The 22,229-nt window shown below is 41.9% G+C and overlaps 1 protein-coding gene across 9 annotated transcripts in view; it reads right to left on the bottom strand.

Annotated features, from left to right (window-relative positions):
- The window catches only part of Pum2 (pumilio RNA binding family member 2), a 75,380-nt gene extending 60,918 nt beyond the window's left edge, over positions 1–14,462 (bottom strand). For 8 of the 9 annotated variants that reach the window (XM_029484304.1, XM_029484306.1, XM_029484300.1 and 5 more), the window contains exon 1: positions 14,343–14,462. The gene's annotated coding sequence lies outside the window, so the exon portion shown is untranslated. Of the gene's footprint in view, positions 1–11,069; positions 11,174–14,342 lie in introns of all 9 variants that reach the window. The other variant, XM_029484301.1, reaches the window with a different exon arrangement.
- Between the last annotated feature and the right edge of the window lie 7,767 nt (positions 14,463–22,229).

Below are 22,229 nucleotides of genomic sequence, written 5' to 3'. Positions count from 1 at the left end.
TGCTGTTCATCACCAAAGGAAGTCAGGACTGGAACTCAAGCAGGTCAGGAAGCAGGAGCTGATGCAGAGGCCATGGAGGGATGTTACTTACTGGCTTGCTTCCCGAGGCTTGCTCAGTTTGCTTTTTTAGATTTTTTTAGAACCCAAGACCACCAGTCCAAAGATGGTATCACCCACAAGGGGCCCTCCCCCCTTGATCACTAATTGAGAAAATGCCTTACAGCTTGGTCTCAGAGAGGTATTTCCTCATCTGAAGCTCATGGAGGCATTTCCTCACCAGAAGCTCCTTTCTCTGTGATAACTCCAGCTTGTGTCAAATTGACACAAAACCAGCCAGTACAAAGTGCTTCTTAAAGTATTTTTTGTTTTGTTTTGTTTTTTCAAAACAGGGTTTCACTGTGTAGCCCTGGATATCCTGGAACTCACTCTGTAGACCAGGCTGGCCTCAAACTCAGAAATCTGCCTGCCTCTGCCTCCCAAGATTAAAGGTGTGTGCCACCATTGCCCAGCTGCTTCCTAGAGTATTAACTGCCTATCTTAATGAGTTTGTTTAAAAAAAAAAATCAATATACAATTCTCAGACGTGAAAGTTTCTCTCCTGTGAATTTGCCTCATACAAACAGCATCATTAACAAAGCAGAACTATTCAACAGTTTTTACCCAATAGTGCTTAACTGAACACTCCAAGTTCAACAGAAAAAAAAAAGTAATAGTAACAATAGCCCATGTACTAAAAATGTTATTAAAATTAAAGCTATATGTACTAATAAAACATCCATTATATTAAGGAAAATACTAAACAGTTCTTGAATGCAGTTTTAAGGGATTTTCCTTTCAAACATTTCAACGAGCATCTTGGGGGACGGGGTGGTGTTGTGAAAAGGGGACCTAATGAAACTCAGGATGGCTTCAAACTATGTAGGTAAGAATGAACTAATCTTCCTATCTCCATCTTCAAAGTGCCAAGCTTACAGGTATACATACAGGTATCCACCAGCTCAATAAGATTATTTACTTAAGGGGAGTAGTCGGCAGGAAACAACCTCATAGAAACAAAGAGAATGCAAAGAATCAACAAAACCAAGAGGCACAGAGACAGTATCTAAATTAACAAAATCCTAAACAAAAAGGGAAACATAAAAGACAAGAAATTCAAAGAATTATGTCTTACTTCGAAAGCCTGTACTCCACATAATTGAAAAAACTAAACAAAATGGACAATTTTCTTACTAATGTTAAATCAAGATCAGGTAAACAATTTAAATAGGGATATAACCCCTAAGGAAATAGAAGCTATCATTAAAAGTCTCCCTGGGCCAGATGGTTTTAGCACAGAATTCTACTAGACTTTCAAAGAAGAGCTAATACCATCCCCCTCAAACTATTCCACAAAACAGAAACAGAAGTAGCATTGTCAAATCATTGTAGGAGGGGCTGGAGAGATGGCTCAGCGATTAAGAGCACTGACTGTCCTTCCGAAGGTCCTGAGTTCAATTCCCAGCAACCACAGGTGGCTCACAATCATCTGTAATGGGATCTGATGCCGTCCTCTGGTGAGCATGAAGATAGTATACTCATACATATAAAATAAATAAGTAAATATATATATTGAAATCATTGTAGGAGGTCAGTCACCCTGATTCGTAAACCACACAAAGACTCAACAAAGAATTTCAGACCAATTTCCCTTATGGACATTGATGCAAAAGTACTCAATAAAATACTCACAAACCAAATCCAAGAACACATCAAAAAATCATCAAGTAGACTTCACCTAGGGATCCAGGGAAGATTCAAAAAGAAAACCCATCAAGGTAATCGACCACATAAACAAACTGAAAGAAAAGAACCATTAGATGCTAACAAAAAAGCCTTTAACAAAATCCAACATTCCTTTGATTTAAAAGTCTCAGAAAGGGCTGGATAGATAGCTCAGCTGTTAAGAGCACTGACTGCTCTTTAATAGGCCCTGAGTTCAATTCCCAGTTCAATTCCACATGGTGGCTCACATCCATCTGTAATGAGATCTGATGCCCTCTTCTGGTGTATCTGAAGACAGCTACAGTGTACTCATACATAAAATAAATATAATTCTTAAAAAAAGAGAGAGATCAGATGCATACTTAAACTCAATAAAAACAATATACAGCAAGCCAATAGCCAATATCAAATTAAATAGAAACTTAAAGGAAATCCACTAAAATCAGAGACAAGGCTGCCCACTCTCTCCATATCTATTCAATAGAGTTCTTGAAGTTCTACCTAGAGGAGTAAGACAAGTAAAGGAGATCAAGGGGATACAAATTGGAAAGGAAGAAGTCAAAATATTGCTATTTGCAGATGATATGATAGTATATGTAAGTGACTCCAAAATTCTACCAGAGAATCCATGCAGCTGATAAACACCTTCAGCAAAGTGGCTGAATAAAAAATTAACTTAAAAAAAAATTCAGTATTCCTCCTTTATACAAATGTTAAATGGGCCAAGAAAGAAATTAGTAAAGCAACCTTAGTGTAACTCTACCAGGCTTCTGTAAGGCAAAGGACACATCAATGGGACAAAACAGAAACCTACAGAATAGGTAAAGATCTTCAACCCTACATCTGATAGAGGACTAATATCCAAAATATCTAAAGAACTCAAGAAATTAGACACCAACAAACCAAATAATCCAATTTAAAAATGGGGTACAGAACTAAACAGAATTCTCAACAGAGGAACCTCTAATTGCTGAGAAGCACTTAAATATTCAACATCCTTAGTCAACGGGAAAATGCCTGCCTTCAAGATGTGCAGAGATAAAGATGGAGCAGAGATTGAAGGAATTATCAACCAATTACCAGCCTAAATTGAGACTCATCCATCATATAGGAGAGAGCCAACCCTTGACACTATTAATGATACTTTGCTCTATGCTTGCAGACAGGAACATAGCATTAACTGTCTTCTGAAAGGCTTCACTCACCAGCTGATAAGAGATGCAGAGACCCACAGCCAAACTTAAGGCGGATCTCACTCAGGGAAGAGTAAGAGATTGTCTTAGTTTGTGTTTCACTGCTGTGAACAGACACCATGACCAAGGTAACTCTTATAAGGCCAACATTTATATAATCATCAGGCAGGAGCATGGCAGCAATCAGGCAGGCATGGTGCAGCGAAGCTGAGAGTTCTACATCTTTATCTGAAGGCTACTATGAAGACACTCACTTCCAGACAGCTGGGACGAGGGTATTAAAGCCACCCAGTGACACTCACTCAAACAAGGCTACACTTCCTACTCCAACAAGGCAACAACAGTGGCACTCCCTGGGCCAAACATAGACAAGCCATCACAGAGATAAAACTGATTGAGCTGGAGGGGTCAAGGACACCAAAAGACCTACAGAGTCAACTAACCTGGAACCTTGGGAGCTCAGAGACTAAACTACCAACCCAAAGCGTTGCCAGGCTGGACCTAGAGCCCCTAGACATTTATCGAAGATGTGAAGGTTTGTCTTCATGTGGGTCTCCTAATAAAAAGAGCAGGGTTGCCGCGCACACCTTTAATCCCAGCACTTGGGAGGCAGAGGCAGGAGGATTTCTGAATTCGAGGCCAGCCTGGTCTACAGAGTTCCAGGACAGCCAGGGCTATACAGAGAAATCCTGCCTCGTAAAAAAAAAAAAAAAAAAAAGAACAGGGTTGTCTCTGACTTTGTTGCCTGCCTTTGGATCCCCTTCCTCTAGCTGGGCTACCATGTGGGAGAGGATGCATTTAGTCCTGCTATAACTTGATATGCCAGAGTGGGTTGGTACCCACAGGGTACTACCCTCTGAGAAAGGGAAAGGTTAGTGGGGAGGGGCGTGTAAGGGTGGGGCTGGGAGGAGAGGGGGGGCTTCAATCAGGATCTAAAGTGAATGATTAAATAAATAAAAATGATTGGCTTACACTTCTTTGAAATTAAGCTCCTTGTTCAATATATTTAAGATACATTGATCTCCAAAACCCAGAAGCTATTTTTAAGCTCTGAGCACATGCTTAATTTAGGTCACTGTGGTTCACCCATTGTCCTTAAAACTTTACCCCAGTATCAACACAGCTATTTTTGGTCTATGTGTGGGCTGTAACTACTTGTTAGTATACATATGTGTACATGTGTAGGCAAGAGGTAGATATTCGGTATTTTTGTGCTCCAAGACAGAGCAAGAGCAGAGTTTATCAATTCAGCCAAGGTAGTTAGACAATGAATTTCAGCAACCAGCCTGTTTCTACATACCCCCCCTACACACACAAAATGGGGTTATAGATATGCATTATTTTGCCTGGCTTTTTATGTGGGTTCCATCTGGGAATCCAAAATAAGATTTTCATGCCTATGTGCCAGGTACTCACCAACTAAGACATCTCTCAATCTCTCATGGTAACATTTTAAGTAAATGTTAACACAAAAACACCAAGGAAAAAAACCCAGTAACTTCCCCTAGACAACTTAAAAAAAAAAAAAAGAATATATATACTTTTCCATATAGGCTATATAAAATAGTCTTAGCTTTATAATGATTTGTGGCGTTTAACAATTAACACCTTTTAACAGTTAAAAGCTTTAAAATGTTTATTGTGATCTATGAAATAGTATAAAATATATGGTTTGTACAAATCTAAATTGAATATTGAGTCTTTTTTAGATAATGATGAATTGTAATTTTTTCCCTCAGACATTCAAATAAACCATGAATTCTTGATCATTTTCTTCTCACCAACAATCAAAATATCCTAAAGATGACAAACTCCAGGGCTGCAGGGCTGGAGAAATGGCTCAGCTGTTAAGAGCACTAAGTGACTGCTTTTCCAGAGGACCTGGTTCAATTCCCAGCACCAATATCACAGATAACAATTGTCTGAAATTCTAGTTCTAAGGGATCCAACAATACCTTCTGGTTTCTTTGAATACCAGGCACACACATGGTGCACAGACATATACATAGGCAAAACACCCACATACATAAAAACATTTTTAAGAGGGTTTGTGATAAGATTCTTCAGCACAACTTAAAACTTATTCTATAGTCTTTAAACAGAAAATTCTAGGACTATCATACAAAATAAAATTTTTATTTAAAAAAACAAAAGCAGATATTGAATGGAAAGACTAGGAATAGTAAAACTAGTAAATAAATTCTAAGTTTACTTTAATTGTAAATCCCATGCCAGAATTCCACACCCAGGATCCACAGTATATAAAGAGAAAACTTGCTCAAGTTTGTACACACACACACACACACACACACACACTCAGAGCACATAATACTTTTAAAATTTTTAAAAAACTTTTAGATATGAACACCTTTTCTTATCCAAAATATAACCCTGCTTCCTGAATACAGATGCAGTGTGACACAGCAGCTGCCTCATACTGCAGCCATGCCTTTCCTCATGGCAAGATAATGGCGTGATCCTACTTTGGCTGTAGTTAGGAGGTCTGTTCTTTGCCATCTGAAATGCCTACAGGTTCCTACAAATGCTCAGCTCACGGCCCTGGAAGTAAAGTTTCAATTTCAGCTGCCAACCAAAGAATACAGTCACTTACTACACTGACTTTAGTTACCTTCTAAAGAGACAGAAAGGATTAAAACATAGCAGTTTGACGATATCACTCAGGGTAAGAAAAGTCAAATTTGGAATGTGAAGGTATTCACTATTAGGCACCGGCTTTGAACTGAGCTAACAGTAATCATCTGACATTCTGTTTTGTGCTTTGATGTATTACATCTAACTGTATGCAGAGCCTTAGCTATAAAAGCTAGCCCCAAAGTAAGAATTTCTCTTCTTTGCCTCCCCCATCTTCATTCTTGAAGAAGAGCTCAAATATCTGGGCACAAAATCTAAGGAGAGAAAATATTTCCACATACAGTATAAGAATCGCTTTATGTCTAAACTTTGTTACTTGGCAAAGAGTTACTTATTCCTTATCCTAATGTATATACTTCTATGGCTTTGTTCAGTCTTCTTTGACTTCACTGTAATAGACTAAATTTGTATCTTAGGGTTTGTACTGCTGTGAAGAAACACCATGACTAAAGAGCAAGTTGGGAAGGAAAGGGTTGACTTTCAGATCATAGTCCATTGTTGGAGGAAGTCAGGGCAGGAACATAAAGGCAGGAGCTGATGCAGAGACCACGGAGGGTGCTGCTTACTTACTGGCTTGCTTTGCCTGTCTTAAAGAGACTCCAGTCCAGGGATGCATCACCCACAAAAGGCTGGGGTCTCCCCAACTGATCACTAATTGAGAAAATGCCCTCATTTCCCAATTATGGATGCATTTCCTCAAAAATGGCTTTCTCTGGGATGACTCTAGTTTGTGTCAAGTTGACACACAAAACCAGCCAGTACAATTTGTTTACTGACTTCTTGAAACTAACATTTGGAAAATAACATGAAATAATGTTTTGCAGGGGGAAAAAGGGAATAATACCTATTCCACAGAGGCAACCTTATTTCCAAACATTACTTTTTTACTATTATTTTAGGTTTTATATATTGCATTTTTATTCTAAACAAACAAAAACCCCACTTAAGTATTGCAAGCTCATGAAATACAGTAAGGCAGGACAGTTCATGCTTTCATCCTGACCTCTGTCATTAAGATTTATAGGTTCTTGGGCTGGTGAGATGGCTCAGTGGGTAAGAGCACCCGACTGCTCTTCCAAAGGTCCAGAGTTCAAATCCCAGCAACCACATGGTGGCTCACAACCATCCGTAACGAGATCTGGCGCCCTCTTCTGGAGTGTCTGAAGACAGCTACAGTGTACTTACATATAATAAATAAATAAATCTTTAAAAAAAAAAAAAAAAAAGATTTATAGGTTCTGAACACATAATACATGCCCTGCTTTTGTTCTCCTGGTAAGCTCATTCAAGCATGAGCTTTTATATTTGAAGTTTTGTGGAATCCTGGTTGGTCGATCCTAAGCAATAGCAACAATATCCCAGAATTTTGAATTTTAACTTAAGACATACAAGCACTTTTATTCAAATTGATCACAATGTAATACACATTTAAAGTTTAGGAAAATCTTTTCTTTTTCCTTTTTATTAGATATTTTCTTTATTTACATTTTGAATGTTATCCCCTTTCCTGGGTTCCCCTCTGAAAACCCCCTAACCCCCCACCACCAACAACAACAATCCACCCACGCCTAACTCCTGGTCCTGCCTGCCATTCCCCTACACTGGGGCCTCTCTCCCATTGATGACTGATGAGGCCATACTCTGCTACATATGCGGCTGGAGCCATGGGTCCTTCCATGTATACTCTTTGGTTGATGGGTTAGTCCCTGGGAGCTCTTAGGGTACTTGTTGGCTCATATTGTAATTTCTCTTATGGGGCTGCAAACCCCTTCAGCTCTTTGGGTCCTTTCTCTAGCTCCTCCATTGGGGACCCTGTGCTCAGTTCAATGGTTGGCTGAGAGCATCCACCTCTATTTGTCAGGCACTTGCTGGAGACAGCTATATCAGGCTCCTATCAGTATGCACTTCTTGGTATCCACAAGTGTCTGGGTTTGGTGACTGTATATGGGATGGATCCCCAGGTGGGGCAGTCTATGGATGGTCATTCCTTCAGTCTCTGCTCCATTTTGTCTCTGTATCTCCTCCCATGGGTATTATGTTCCCCCTTCTAAGACCACACTTTGGTCTTCCTTCTTGAGTTTCATGTGGTCTGTGAATTGTACCTTCGGTATTCCAAGCTTCTGGGCTAATATCCACTTATCAGTGAATGCATATCATGTGTGTTCTTTTGTGACTGGGTTACCTCACTCAGGATATTTTCTAGTCCCATCCATTTGCCTAAGAATTTCATAAATTCATTGTTTTTTAATAGCTGAGTAGTACTCCATTGTGTAAATGTACCACATTTTCTGTATCCATTCCTCAGTTGAAGAACATCTGGGTTCTTTCCAGCTTCTGGCTTTTATAAGTAAGGATGCTATGAACATAGTGGAGCATCTTATTACATGTTGGAGCATCTTCTGGGTATATGCCTAGGAGTGGTATTGCTGAATCCTCAGCAATACTATGTCCAATTTTCTGAGGAACTGCCAGATTGACTTTCAGACTGGTTGTACCCACCAGCAGTGGAGGAGTGTTCCTCTTTCTCCACATCCTCGCCAGCATCTGCTGTCACCTGAGTTTTTTATCTTAGCCATTCTGATTGGTATGAGGTGGAATCTCGGGTTGTTTTGATTCTAGCATTACTATTTAAAGGAATATTTCTTAGAGAAGGGATAGAACTCTAATAGGCAGTGTCTTCAATGAAGTTCCAGTAATATTTTTTCCCCAGTCCCTCAAGGACAGGTTATATACCTAAATCCAAATACAACACAGGGGAAGCAATTCTGTAACAATTTTAGAATAGTTTTGGGATAATTTAAATCTTCCTTAACTGAAATTTTGGTTGTTCAAATCTAAATGAATAAATATCCCAATCAAATGACCACATTATGGTGAGCTCCAGTTGCTCCATTCAGATCTTGTCACTTCTCTCCCAGTCACTATGTGAATCCCTCTGGCCAAATAACATGTCACATATCTCTTGATATTAATGTCCCTAAATTTTGTATCATCATTATTATATATGTATACATGACACTGAGTGTGTGAGGACACCAGTACAACACTCATGCAGAGATGAAAGAACAATTTGGCAGAGTCAACTCTCTCCTCCCACCTTTACATAGGTTTGGGGGGGAATATACTTAGGTTACTAGGCTTGCATGGAAAACATTATTCATCGAGTCTTCTCACCAACCCTAACTTCTCTAACTCTTTTAAAAAAGACTCAGTTATTGTAATGGCTATTCTTGGTTGTCAACTTGATTATATCTAATCAATTAATTAATAATGGAATGGATTAATCTGAACTATAATCCATAATTGGAGAACTCAACTTTGATCCAGATCTTGAGGTTGGGAGATACAAGTTTCTCACCTGGATCTTGGCATGGAGATCTTGAGGCATAATGGCTATGAAAAGCTTAGGCCAAGGCAATGTAACACATGCCTTTAATCCCAGGAGACTAAGGCAAGGAGATTTCAGAGTTCAAGGACAAAACAAGGCCCTCCAACTCGGGATTGTAGTTCATTCCAGTTATACCTATACAAACTTTTCCTGACCACTGCTGTATTTTCTACCCCAGAGTTCACAGCCACCTTTATAACATCACCTTTATGACAGCATACTGCACAAAAACCCAAGTTAACCCTTTCTCTACACTATAAATTCCTTAAGAACAAGAATTACTGATTACCAGCATCTAAAGACAGTATAGCTCAAGACCAATCTACAATCCTCAAACAAGTATGCTTTTGATAGTATACCTTAATAAAAATACATATTCAAAAACAAATATACTATGTTCTTTAACATTCCATGACTACTTTAAGAATTTTCATTTAAAAGGGCAATTATTTTTAGCAAGCATTTAGAGTACTCTTACTGATGGTGAAGACACAAAAATCTAGAAATTAAAGCACCTTTTCTCTCCATTTTTTTGAAAAATCCATTATTATAATTATACTTCAATCAAAATGTTCAAGCCAGACACAGTAGCTTACCTGCAATCCCAGCACTTGTTAAGAGGCAGGAGGATTTTAAATTCAAGGTCATACTCTCAGGAGTTTCCACACCAACCTAAGCTACATAACATCCTAACCTTATCCCACCGCCTTATTCCAAAACAAAGACAAAAAAACAAACCAAACTGAATACATAAACAAGCAGCTGTAGAAAAAACCCAGACCCACTTTCTAACTTCAAAACTTTATGCTGTGAATAAAGATTTAGATTTTACTATGTAAGTATCTGACATTTTGTCACACAAAAAAAAGTATAGATAAAAATGGTATGGAAAAGTTCAAATAGCTCCTACCTGTGCTTAATTTTGTTTTTTTAGAAACAGGGTTTCTGTGTGTGTCCTGGAACTTGTTCTATAGAGTAGATTAGTCTCAAACAAAGATCTGCCTGTCTCTACCTCCCATGTGCTGGGATTAAAGGCATGCTCTACCACCACCACTTGGGAGTATTTAATTTTTTTGATAGTTAACAAACTTTGTAATTTAGTCTATTGTTTCTTTCTCCCCATTTTGACAGCCTGTTACATAGCTATCCATAGATTTCCCCCACGTCTATATTTCACTTACCTATATTGTCTGAATAAAACCAACTGCACCTTAGTTAAGATTCACTTATTTCTAAGAAGTCTTTTGGGAATGGTGCCAAAGGGATAAGGTGATGTCTCAGTGAGTAAAGAGTGAGGACCTGAGTTCAGATCCCCAAAAACCTATATACAGCCAAATCTCCAGGTCCTAAGGTACGTAGGTAAGAGACAAAACATGAGAAACCTTTAAATCTCCAAGTTTTTTGCAATAGCAAGAACCCCCACCCCACCCCATATCCAACAAGGTAGAAGGTCAGGACTCACACCCAATATTATCCTCTGATCTCCACACATGTACTCTGTCACATTCAAGTCCTACGTTTGAATACTAGAGCACAAACACAAAGAAAAGAACTTGCTACTCTTGGCAAGTCAATTACAACAGAAATCATCACAAAGATTGACCTTCAAACCAGGTCCCAGACTCACTATTTGACTTTTGTTTTTTTAAAAAAGGGACTATACAGAAACAATACTTTCCTACGTTTCCAGTTCCACCACATTATACATTTGTTGGCAGTTACAAGTTTTATTCCTTCCCAGGGGTATCCAACTTTTGGCATCGTTACAGCACTGTCTTCTATGAAGTTCATACTTAAGAACCACACAAACTTATTTTTTAGAAGTATGTCATAGTGTTTTAGGTGAGTTTAGGGCTTTATGGTGAGTTGAATTCATAGTTATTCTTGACCACATACAGCTAATGGACCAAGAACTGGACAAGCCTGATAGGCAGTATAAAGTATAGCCAAGTACACTAAATCCTCTCCAGGAAACAAATTTGGGGGAGCCCAAGCACATACTTTGCCAGAAAGTAGGTGATAATAATCTTGTTTGTTTTTTTTCCCTGTCCTGCTTGCAGTCAATTAAAACACACCTTTTTCACATTTGAAATTATTCTTCTGTAGTTGGCAGCTAGTGTGACAAGCACATCAGGTGGGCACATCTGGATGTTTCTCAGTACTCTCAAATCTTTTATCCCTTCACAAAAGAAAAGAAAGTGAAAACAAGTGACCTGTAGCTTGAGAATGGATTAAGACTTGCAGAATGCAGTAAAGAAACCATCCTTCTGTCAACACATTTGAATAAAGTCAATCACTTTCAATTTCTTAAACCATTTCATTTTAGATTCAAAAAAGGTAAGAGTCAGAAAGACTCATTTAAAAAGTCAATGAAAATTTAAAGTTACTCTTTAAGGTGAAGGCTGCTAACTAAGCAAATCCTAAATTCTCATTTAAAGTTCAATCTCTTGAATTATGGAAAGAAAAAGCATCATCTCATCTCTAAATTTACTATTTCCTGAAATATTAAGAAAAAACATTATGCACCTCCTATATAATAATAATAATTTAATTCTACAGTGTTTCAAGCACTAGAAAAGTTTGAAAATATCTTTAAGTCCATGTTTCAACCACAAAAGCAGTAATTATTTAAAAACTGACTTGTTAACCAGGAGTGTTGCACTCCCCTTTGATCCCAGCACTTGGGAAGCAGAGCCAGGCAGATCTCTGAGTTGGAGGCCAGCCTGGTCTACAGAGTGAGTTCCAAAGGATGACACAGAGAAACCCTGTCTCAAAACAAAACATTTCAGTTTGAAGGAATATTTTCCTACTGCATTAAAATTCAGAACCTACTGAACTGAGAGGCAAGTTAGACGGTGAACGAACGAACGGATTTTTCATGCTGGCAAAACCACAGAGAAATACTTTAGACTTAACACAATCACTGATAGCACAAGCTGCCAACCACCAACCTCTCCTACACACAGAACTATCTATCCTGGTTGGTCTCATGAAGTGAGACACATTTTCTGCAGGGGCCACACTCCCAGGAAAAGAGAGGAAGGGGTCAGCATAGTACTTAATTCTCTTACAACAGGCCTAATAGACAAACAAGGAGAAAAAAAAGTGCAAGCCAGACAGTTTTCATGCCTTCTTTTTTGTTGTTGTTTTTTCGAGGCCAGCCTGGTCTACAAAGTGAGTTCCAGGACAGCCAGGACTACACAGAGAAACCCTGTCTCGAAAAACCAAAAAAAAAAAAAAAAGACTGGCCTCAAACTCAGAAATACGCTTGAGTCACAAGCCAATTTCAATTTACCCACCTACAAGTGCACTGTTTATTAACCTGCTTGTAAAATGGCCTAAAGCTGTTAAATGAATACAAGTTAATCAAAGCCTTGTGAGATATGAGTATTTACATAGTGTATTTCAGATAAATATAAGAACAAACACCCACATACATACACACAAGCAGTCTTGGTCGGTGCGAAGATCGGTTCTGGATGTCACACCTGACCTAAATCAATTCTGAGGTCACACCTGGCCTAAATTGATTAGTACTTCTGATGTGGAAAAATACATATTTAAAAGACAAACTATCTCTTAACATTACAAAGACAAGGAAAGAAAATCCATGGTTTTGTACCCCTATTAAGTTACTTTAAAATCTTGGGCAGGCAACAAAGTAGAGGTCGACCTACAGCCAGACAACTGAGTCCCATCCCCAGAGCCCACACCGTGGGAGGAGAGAATAACACTCACAATGTGTCCTCTGACCTCCATACACAAGCCACCAACACAGAGACAAAAAGTTACACAAAAATGTAATATAATTTTAAAGAAAAAATTACTTTAAAATCTTACTAAATACAAACCACCTAAAGGAACTTTAGACTCAAGACAAAGAAACTTTATTAAATCAGCTTAGATTGTCTGAAAATGTTTAAAAGTGCTCCTGGCAAAGCCAGTTAAGGAAAATCAGCTAGACTGATAAAATGAGAAAAATAAAATTAAAGCCCTGAATACTGTAGCAAGTTTCTGAAATAAAAAAAAAGTTATTGTAACTTTTTCATGTGGAACAGCTGTGCTCCAAAACATCAAAGACAGCCCTACAGAACTTAATCTCTCTCAGAATCATTTTAAAGACATTCTTGAGATAAAGAACAAGCAGTCAATTACTTATGACTGGTCACATGATGTAAATCATTTATAAACAGCAGGATATCGGACTAGCAACAGAGGCTTATTATTAACCAATTAAAAATATCCATCTTTGTATTTTTAACAGGATTCCTGGCCAGAATTCCCTAAACCATCCTCCATTCACCCGGTCACATGGTTAGGAGTCACGAATGTAAGCGGTGAACAAGCTTTAAACACGCCAAGGTAACTCCTTAAACTGATTTCGTGACACACTGTATCGTTTCCAGGCACTGCACCCTGCTAAGCATTTAAAAACATTTCTCCTGAAATCATCACAGAAAACCCCTTCCTCCAGATTTCTTTAAATCTGGAAAAAACTATCATAGCATGTCTTCTTTTGTACATAAAACGTCTGAATTCCATTCCCTTCCCCAAAAGTTCAGATGTTACAGAATAAAAGGCTACGAGGAAAAAAGAAGGGTTTCTAAAGCTGTATTCTTGGAAGAAGCACTAACTTTACACGTGTTTGGCCATAAACTCCGCACAGTTTATTTCCCCTCAAATTTGACCGTATTCACAAGCAAAACTAAGGTTCGAATATCTGAAGTCGCTGATTTGGTCTTCGGCTTTCAAGTTCCCCGTTCTTCGGAGTACCGAAGAGATGTTCCCCTAACAAAAAGCACCACGTTCCTTACTAAGGCACCTGAACAGGTCGAACCCCAGTCCCTATTTTCTTTCACATTCACATCCGTTTGCCAAGGTTTTCCTGCACACTCGCAGGCCTGAGGACCACCCTGCACCCCAACCTAGCGACCCCCGCCCACCCACCCTCGCTCGCTCTCATAAACCCACTCCTTCCGCTTCACCCACTTCCACCTCGCACGTTTCTCTGGATTCACCGTGCTTCTTCTAGACTGTGGGCACCCAGGGGCTCGGGGCCGCCTGGCACCCACACGGATCTGGTCACTAAGGCCGGCAAAGGGCGCGGGGCGCGGGAAGGAAGCGGGAAAGCGGCGAGTGCGCCCCCTCCCCCGCCGGCGCACACCCCCTTCCGGCTCCCCTCCCCCGGCATTGTGCGAGCGGGGCCCAGGCCGCGGCCCGCCGCGATCCCCGCCCAGGCCCGACCCGTTCCCGCCCGAGGCCTGCTCCCGCGGAGGCCGCCACACAAAGCCCGGAGCCGGCCCCCGCGGCGCCCACGGACCCGACGAAGCGAGCGCGGGCTGACTTACAGGGCTGCTGCGGCCGCGCTGCCTCAGCCGGGGGACACCGACCGTTGGGCACCGGCGGCGACGCTCTCGGCCGTCCGTCCTCCCCCTCCGCCTCCGGTGGCGGCGACGTCTTCTTTCTCCTCCTCCTACCTCCCTCCCCCCCACCCCACCTCCTTCTTCTCCTCCCCCTCCTCCTCCGAACCACCGAAGTACCGAGGGTGAGGCACAGAGACTCACAACAACATGGCTGCCGCCGCCGCCTCCCCTCCCCTCCCTCCCCCGCCCACCGGCCGCGCGCAAAGCACTGCGGGAGAAAGGGGGGAGCACTCACCCAGCCGCGACGCCTCGCAGTGAAGTGCGTATCTTCTCCCGCGCGCCGGGCGCAGGGGGCCGGCCGGGGCTCCGCGCGTGCGCACTGGCGCGGCGCTCTCCTCGCGGGTGCGGCCGCCATCGGGCGTGCACTTCCCGGTCTTTACCTTCTGGGTTCAGGGCTGGCCTGCGCGCCGGACCTCTGGCGCTCTGCTCCCGGGGTTGGTCTCGCTCCTCGTGTGGTGCTGCAAACCCTCGACTTTCTGTGTGAGACTGAATTTATTCATCCACCGCTTCCTCCCGGATATCTCATTGTTCTCCCTAAACTGCCTGTGTGTAAGCACTGCTGCCCATGCACCCCAAAATTGAAGTCTCTTTCCCCCTACTTCCGGTATGCTGGCACCTACAGGAGCTGTAGACCTTAATACAGGCCCTACCGCTCAACGTTTATCTCCCCTTTTCCACTCAAATGTTGGAGGTTTAGGGGTTTAAAAAAAATGCACCTTGATATCGTTTACAGTACTCTCAGGCAAGTGTCGCTGACTCCCTGCAATTGATGAGCCAGGGGTACTGGGTAAGCACAAAAGAAACTACCATAGCTTTGTATCACACTGAATGTTTTCTTATTACCAGTTAGACTTGACTTGCCCTTCCTTGAAATCTGCAGAGAATAACAATGACTGCAAAGATTTGGTCGCAGTAGTTGGGACCACTTTCTATCACACCTCTTTTGGAGAGCTTAGGCCCTCATGGGACAACTTCCTAATTAATGGCCTACCTCCTGGTTTTGACAATCCAGGGCCTTTTAATTAACCCTGTGTCAATGTCTTCCCTAGGCATCTGTGAGCTCTACCAGGCTAAGGACTGTGTGTGCTTTGTTCATGTGATGTATCCTAGTGCCTGTTAAACACAGCTCTTTGGGTTTTCATCATTATAAAGACAGACTGATTTAAAATTTATCTTGCCGGGCGTGGTGGTGCATGCCTTTAATCCCAGCACTTGGGAGGCAGAGGCAGGCAGATTTCTGAGTTTGAGGCCAGCCTGGTCTGCAAAGTGAGTTCCAGGACAGCCAGGGCTATACAGAGAAACCCTGTCTCAAAAAACCAAAACCAAAACCAAAAAAAATAAAAATCTTAGTGTTGTATTGCTTTGACAGAATCAGGTCATTAATAAGGGAAAAAAAATTTACTTCCCAAGTGTCTGAAGACTAGGAAGTCCAATGCTAAAAGTAGTGGAAAGATCCTTGGGGCTGTGTAATCAATCCCATAATAAAATTCAAAAGGACAAAAGAACAGGAGGGGAGGGCTTGAGCTTGCTTCAATAATAATCCACTCAAAATAACATACTCCCTAGATAGTGATACTAATTTATGCAGGAGAGCCCTTTGACTTAATCCCACCTCTTTTTAAATATCAATATGCATGTTTGTGTGTGTACAGGTGCACGTGTGTGTGCATGTTTGTGTGTGTACAGGTGCACATGTGTGTGCATGGCACGTGGAGGGATGAGGTTGACACTCTCACTGAGATTTTACTGGGCTGCCTGGCCAGTGAGTCCCAGGAGTCCTTTTGTCTCTGTCTGCCAGGCACTGTGATTACCTATAGTTGCCACAATTCCCTGTTTTATAAACAAGTTCTGGAACTCAAACCATCTTTGTGCTTGTTCAGTAAACATTATTACCAAATGAGCCATCTCCCCCAGATCCTCAATCCTCCTGTTATTAGGCTACCACTTCCCAACATTGTTGTACTGGGTTTTTAAATTCCAACCCATAAACATTTAGAGATGCATCTGCATCTCCCCAGCATATCACGTCTCTACCTCCTGCCCAAGTTTCAAGCTTCCATTTGAGTATCATTCTTGTCACCAAACATACTAAGAACCCGTCATATCTGTGCCCTATCCCTAACCCTTACTTTGTCTCCACAATTAGCAATTACCACTGATTCATTCCTAAATGACTATTCTGAACCATATTTACTATTTTCCTCTTTCCCCCCACTCCCCACATAGATAAATCGACAACCCTCGCAGATTTTTAACTTCCCAAATACTTCTGTAGGCGTCTCCTTTCTCTATCCCTCCACTATACAGACATCACTTGAATAGGTAGCTAGCTCAACCAGCCTTCCCTTCACTGGTCTCAGTCTGTGTAGTAAGTTCTCGCTGCCATCTATCATACAAGCTCAACTCAACTCATGGTACTCAGACCTGTCCTTCAAGCATCCCAGCTCAATGTGTGTTCCAGGAGCAGTTCCCAAGTACTCTTGCTTGCTCTCTCCTCTCCTCTCCTCTCCTCTCCTCTCCTCTCCTCTCCTCTCCTCTCTCCTCTCCTCTCCTCTTCTCTTCTCTCCTTTCCTCTCCTTTTTTTGGGTATTAATAGTTATTCCATTAAGAAATGTCTCCCAGACCATGCATGTTGGCTACATCTGTGATCTTGGCATTTAGGAAACAGAAGCAGAGAGGTCTTACTGGGCCAACTGGGACTGCATATGTGTGATGGTTTGTATATGTTCTGCCCAGGGAGTGGCACTATTCTAAGGTATGGCCCAGTTGGAATAGGTATGTCACTGTGGTTGTGGGCTTTAAGACCCTCATCCTAGCTGCGTGAAAGTCAGTATTCTGCCAGCAGTCTTCAGATGAAGATGTAGGACTCTCAGCTCCTCCTGCACTGTATCTGCCTGGATGCTGCCATGTTCCCACCTGGATGATAATGGACTGAACCTCTGAACCTGTAAGCCAGTCCCAACTAAATATCCTTATAAGAGTTGTCTTGGTAATGGTATCTGTTCACAGCAGTAAAACCCTGAGACTATGATACCCTGTCCAAAAAGGAAAAAAAAAAAATGTTCCTCAAGTTAAGCAGTTATGGGATGTAGATGTTTTTGCTTGCACATCCTTGTGCATTCCAAATTACCAATTGCAGAGGACTCGGGGACTCCAAGCTGGATTATTGAATTCACTGGGCCTATAGCCACAGTCATTATATAGACTTGTTTAGTCTAGGTAAAACTAAATGGAACCATCAGAGCCTCTTCTTTAGAGAATGGAATTGGGGTGAAGAGGCACTCCCCCCACTAGACAGTCTCTATGAGCTGGCCTTGCCTCAGGATGTAGAGAACCTCTTTAGTAGAGCTGAGAATGTTGTAACACTGTTTTCTTTTCCATGTGGAAATTTCTCTTCCACTTGCTTAGGTGACTGCTGACTGCCTAGGTACTTGCCTGTATGGAAAACTTGCCTGGACGCCCAGCAGTGCTGGGGCACGCCTTTAATCCCAGCACTCGGGAGGCAGAGGCAGGCAGATTTCTGAGTTCGAGGCCAGCCTGGTCTATAAAGTGAGTTCCAGAATAGCCAGGGCTACATAGAGAAACCCTGTCTCGGGGAAAACAACAACAACAACAAAACTAGCCTGGAAAAAACCTTTATAATGAATTACAGTGATCACGACTACTACTTCTTCTTGACTGTCTTGTTGTAGTTAGATCCAACAAGTTTCTACTGCAGCCAAGAATCTTCACCAAAGCCCACGTGTCTGTCTGGTGTTTCTATCCGTTGCCCCCTTTACTCCTCTCAGCGTCCTCAGAGCTGGCCTGGTGTTGGGCATTATACAAGGCCTCACCTAGAAAGGCTCTGCAGTTGGTTTAACGTTCTTGTCACCATCTAGAAAGTCTGAATAATTTTTGGAAGAGCAGCCCCTCGTTTTTATTTTAACATATCCTGCCTGACCTATCAGTTATTATCTATTTGAGGAAAGGCTTCTTTATTGCAGGAAAACTTCTTAGCATCTTGAAAATTAAAGTAGCCATTGTAAATACCCTAGTGAGAGACATAGAATGTAATGTTTCCCACAGTAATCGGACCCAGAAGAGTTCTTTCTCAGACTATCCCTTATGGTTTTGTGTTCTGAAGAACAGTAAGGGCCCACCCTTTAGTGATCTGACTGCCTTATCCCACCCATCTCACTGCTCAGTGAGCAGCTCCTTGCTTTTGTGCCTTCACATACGCTTTGCACTCCTCTGCTCATTAAGCCCTTGTGATTATAATTGGCTTCTCTTTAGAGTTACCTACAAGGAAAGAATGTATTCCTCAGCTAATATAAATATCTCGTGTGCTTGGCAGTTAAGATGGACATTGTAATTGACACCTCAACCAGCCAGTCTAATCACCTGGGAGCTTGTTAGACATGCCAAAATTGGCCCATGGCCAAACCTACTGAATCAGGATCTGCATTTTAAAAAGATTCTCAAGCAATGCCTATACAAAGTAATGTTTGAGAAGCATTAGTAAGCTAATCACAATAGTTCATCATGCTTACTAGAAATTGCTCCTGTAATGGGTGTGCCTTATCCATTTTGAATCAGCAACATACAATGAGATGCCAACTCAGAAAGTCAATCTCTCTCTCTCTCTCTCTCTCTCTCTCTCTCTCTCTCTCACACACACACACACACACACACACACACACACACACAGGTTGTAAACAAGAACACACATGGTCTTCTTGGTCGTCTTCTTGGTTCCTGTTGTCAGGCACTTTATGACAAGAGAAGCCAGGCTGGGGTCAGGCTGCTGTAGCCCATCTCATGTGGTTCTTCCTTCTCCCCTAGTAACTAGCTCTGGTCACGAGACTCTTTTTTGTAGCCAGGACAGTCATCTTGGGACGTATCCATGTGACCTGTTATCTCAAGTGGTTCTTGACCAGAGTTGTACATCCCAGTCACTCGGGGAACATTTAGCACACATCAATTCCCAAGTCCTACCCCTGAGCTTGTGGCTTAATGGGTCTGGGCTGGAGCCTAGACGTTGTTTTTTTTTAAAAGCCCCTCGGTGGTTAAAATGTGCAGTTATAATTGAGAAGCAGCAATTTAGGCAGATTGCATCCTAGAGCATAATTTCATCTTAATATTCCCTATGCAAGTGGCCCTTTCCCCCAGGACTGTTTGTGAAGCTTCTTGTAAATTCATTTTATAACTTTGTTATCTTTATAAAAATAATACAAGTCAGGAATGGAGAAATGACCAGAAGTTAAGAACACTTGCTGCTTTTTCAGAGGACCTCAGTTTGAGTCCCATTACCCACATGATGGCTCAAAACCTGCAACTCACTGGCCAATAGTTGCACACATCTTTTTTTTTTTTGGTTTTTGTTTTGTTTTGAGACAGGGTTTCTCTGTGTAGCCCCAGCTGTCCGGATCTCACTCTGGTGCTCACCCGAGTGAGTGCTGAGTTGCACACATCTTTAATCTCAGCACTTGAGAGGCAGAGGCAGGTGGATCTCTGAATTTGAGGTCAGTCTAATCTACAGAGTGAGATCCAGACAGCCAGGGCTACACAGAGAAACCCAGTCTCAGATAGATAGATAGACAGACAGACAGACAGACAGATAGATAGATAACCCATGCAACTCCATTTCTAGGGCAGGCACCCAGCATGCAAGCAAGACATCTCCCAGACATGCTGCACAGACATACCCACAAACAAGGCACCCAATCACATAAAATTAAAATTTAAAATAATAGTCGTAGTACAGGTCCTTTATAAAGATGTCCAAAAATTAGCCTGGCAGTGGAGGCACGCAGCTCTAGTCCCAGCTCTCAGGAGGCAGAGGCAAGCAGATCTGAGTTTGAGAGCAGTCTGGTCTTTAGAGTGAGTTCCAGGAAGCCGTGGCTACATAGAAACCCTGCCTTGACACCCATCCCAACAACAACAACAACATGTTCAGAAATTCAAAATGGTACTTTTGTTCATGTTTTATCTTCACAGAAAGTGTTTGTTTGTGGGCAGGATCTCTTGTAACTAAGGCTGGCCTCAAACTCAACTTGTAGACCAGGCTTGCCTTACATTTCCTAACCTCCTGCCTCCACCTTTGGAATTCTGAGGTCAGAGATTAGCACCACCACCCAGGGCACAAGCTAGTAAGTGGGAACAGCTTTATCCTCTGCATAGGTCATTCTGTTGCTAACTGGGCCATTCCTCTGAATTTGCTGATTAAATCAAGCCTTTCCCATTCATTCAGCTTGTGAATTACTAAGTATGCATTGCCAAGCCTTCCAGTGGTGAGTAATTGCACCTGCAGTGATGTTTTGGTTTCCAGGCTGCCTCAGCCCTGCAGTTCCATCTTCTTATCTCATTCTGAGGCTGCAATCAAGTCAGTTCTACTGATGGTTGGTCTCTCATTTTTCAGCTTATGCCGTTAAAGCTATGGTTGTGCAGTCTTTACCATTGAACTACCTGATAGGCTCTGAGGATAGCTGAAGAGACACTGGATGCCAGAAGGAAAGAGAAGCCTCTTGCTGCTTCTTGATTGCATGGAACTTCTGTCCACCCAACTGCAGCAGTTGCTTCCTGTTTTCAGCTTCTTTGCACACTCCTAGAGTTAGCTCATAGTACTTCCTTAGTCTCTAAGCAGGGGCTAGGCAGTACCTCAGGCCCAGAGTTATTTCTGGGAGCTCCTGTGCTACAGCAGTATCCAGGCCACCCATTTCCTTGGGAATCCGTGTGCCCACTACATGGGATTTGTCCTCTTAGTTTCTCAATTCAGATTATATCTATCTCATTTTGTTTCACCTTCATTCCTTTGCTTCCCCAAGAGATTAAATATTTACTGCATTTATTAACTCTGCATTACTTCATTGGCCCATTTTGTTTTGTCATTTTTTTGGATGCCTGTGTAACTAATTCCCTGTGTTTAAGTCTCTGTCGGGCAGTGATAGCGCACACCTTTAATCCAGCACTAGGGAGGCAGAGGCAGGGGGATTTCTGAGTTCAAGGCCAGCCTGGTCTACAGAGTAAGTTCCAGGACAGCCAGGGCTACACAGAGAAACCCTGTCTCAAAAACAAACAAACAAACAAACAAAAAAATTAGCGTGTAGCTGGGCATTGTGATACATGCCTGTAATCCCAATTCCTTAGAAACTGAGACAGGAAGATCACAAGTTCAAGGCTAGCCTGAGTTACATATGAAAGACCTAGTTTCAAATAATTAAAAAAAAAAAAAAAGCCTAAATGGTCTGGAGATCTAGCTCAATGACAGAGAGTTTGCCCAGCTCGAGTGAGGCTCCGGGTTCCATCCCCAGCACCACATGGAACACAACCGTGAAATAAACAATGTGGCTTCTGCTTTCCTGACGCATGGATCATCTTTTGCAATTTATCGTGTTGAAATCATAGTGTTAACCAAAGAGTGCACATGGAGGGACTCATGGCTCCAGCTGCATGTGTAGCAGAGGATGGCCTAGTCGGTCATCAAAGGGAGAAGAGGCCCTTGGTCGTATGAAGGCTCCATGCCCAGGGAGTGCCAGGGCCAGGAAATAGGAGTGGATGGGTTGTTGAGCAGGGAGAGTGGGGAGGGAAGAGGGGTAGTTTCAGAGGGGAAACCAGGAAAGGGGATAACATTTGAAATGTAAATAAAGAAAATATCTAATTAAAAATAAGAACAAATAAAAAAGAAAGAAATCATAGTGTTAAATTCTTCCTTAGTACAGGATCTGCAAAAAATGTGAATTTTTCGAAAGACCTATTCATTTAGTGGTATGTATGTTTGCCTTGCCTGTGTTTATATGTATTGTATATAATCAAAAATGCATGGCGGTCAGAGTA

Source organism: Mus caroli, chromosome 12 (genome assembly GCF_900094665.2).
Source record: "Mus caroli chromosome 12, CAROLI_EIJ_v1.1, whole genome shotgun sequence".
NCBI lineage: Eukaryota > Metazoa > Chordata > Mammalia > Rodentia > Muridae > Mus > Mus caroli.
The sequence above is the reverse complement of the archived record's forward strand: the minus strand, read 5'-3'. Positions and strand labels throughout refer to the sequence as shown.